This window comes from Oxyura jamaicensis, chromosome 12 (assembly GCF_011077185.1).
Source record: "Oxyura jamaicensis isolate SHBP4307 breed ruddy duck chromosome 12, BPBGC_Ojam_1.0, whole genome shotgun sequence".
In the NCBI taxonomy this organism is placed as follows: Eukaryota; Metazoa; Chordata; class Aves; order Anseriformes; family Anatidae; genus Oxyura; species Oxyura jamaicensis.
This window is the reverse complement of record NC_048904.1, coordinates 21659804-21661512: the sequence shown is the minus strand read 5'-3', so window position 1 is coordinate 21661512 and position 1709 is coordinate 21659804. Positions and strand designations below refer to the sequence as shown.

Genomic DNA, 1709 nt, shown 5'->3' with positions numbered 1-1709 from the left:
CCCCCCCCCCCCCCCCCCCCCCCCCCCCCCCCCCCCCCCCAAGGCATCAAGTTTGTGGTTTGTTCTTTCTTTTTTAATCTGCCATTTATACTAATATTTACTTCTTGAGTAGATACAGATGATGAATATAGATGATGAATGAAGATACAGAATATAGATTTACAAATGGGTTGGTAGGGCTGTTTGTTTGTTGCTTTTTTATTATTTTTTGAGAAGCCATTTTGTAAGGCAATTTAGAGGAATTATAAGATTGTGTTGGTGTGCGGAATAGAAAAGAGTCAACATTGTGCTGCTTTGCAGATTATGGCAAGTTGGAAAAGCAGTAAATCAAGCTGTGTGCTGCTGATCGTAAAGGATCTGTTGAGAAGGAGCTAAGCACTTATGCCTTAGGAAGTTGGTGGCCACCGCTGTCTAGGTCAGGCATGCCTGGTGTGCACGGGATCTTTGTTTACTTCTAGACCATATGAAGAAATTGGATCAGTGATAATCCTATGAAAATGTGAATGAAATTGCAAATTCCAATAAGGTATTTTACCAATCCTTTCCCTACATCTCGGAGACAGAATACTCTCTGTACAGTACTAATGTCATGTATTGTTAGTCCCACTGATTTAATATAAGTCCTCTGCACTAGTCTTCCACTAATCTATCTCAAGATCATGGGTTTCTACAAATAAACCTGTTTGAGAGAGTGGTTGATATGTCTGCAGTCACTAGATTGAAAGCTGATATTCTGTGGTTTCTAGTTCCCAAATTCCCCTAGAAAATAAATCAGCTGAGTGTTCCATACAGCTAACTGTCTTTGCTTTCAGTGTGATAGCAGAGAGCCTCCATGCGAAGCTGCTGGGAAAGACTGGCTGAGCCCGCTCAGCACCAGCAAAGTTGCTGCAGCACACGCAGTGCTGCCCCTTTACTGCAGGGTACTGGCTTTGTTGTGATGAATCACAAATATAAATTACTGAAACCGGAGGGGTACAATTAATGCTAATATTTTGTTGTTGTTTTGTAAAGTATATATTCACAAGACAGATGTGGAAATGCATTCTGCATTTGGTGGGTAAGCCATGAATTGAATGGTAGTTAAGTAATCAGCAATCCTCTCCATTGTTAAAATCAAGCTGCTGGTTCCAAGGAGAAAAAGAAATGTGTACCATTAAATCTTGTTTGCTGAATGTGTAGAGCGTGAATCACGGCCTGTTTATCCAGCATGTTACAGAGCTGTTTGCTGTGTCTGTAAAAGCCAAAATGTTTATTTTGTCTTTGCATGGTTTAAAACTAATTAAAACGGTGGTGGTGGTTTTCCCCCCTCCCCCCCTTTTTTTTTCTCTCTATTCTTTCCATGCTAATAGAAGTGGTTCTAAGCATCATTTTTAGACTTTACCTTTCAAAGTATTACTAACCTACCGTCAACACGACAGTAGCATGGATGAGAAGGTGGCAGCGACGCGGTCTGGAAACGCAAGTGGCCAGGTTTCCAGCCGACCAAGTCCAAAGGATAAACAGGGCAAGGAAGAGGAGCGCTCCCCGCCAGCTGCAGGGCGAGGCCTCGCCTCCGGCGCTGAGGGGCGCGGGCGGCTCCCGCCGGGGCCTTGCAGAAGCCCCGCACCCGCCGCAGCACGGGGCCGGGGCCCGGGGCCTTGTCCCGGCGCGGGGCGGGCGCTGCGCCTCAGCCGGGCGGGGCGGGGCCGGGCCGGGCCAGGTGGGACGCG

The 1709-nt window shown here is 46.5% G+C and overlaps 1 protein-coding gene and 1 long non-coding RNA gene across 17 annotated transcripts in view; both read left to right on the top strand.

Moving 5' to 3' along the window:
- Positions 1-1629, top strand: part of LOC118173471 — a 9407-nt gene extending 7778 nt beyond the window's left edge. The window contains exon 3 of the long non-coding RNA XR_004754216.1: positions 158-1629. This is a non-coding gene — a long non-coding RNA (uncharacterized LOC118173471). The remainder of the gene's footprint in view (positions 1-157) is intronic.
- TMCC1 (transmembrane and coiled-coil domain family 1) overlaps positions 1-1709 on the top strand; it is a 145789-nt gene that overhangs the window by 124398 nt on the left and 19682 nt on the right. The gene's annotated exons all lie outside the window — the stretch shown is intronic.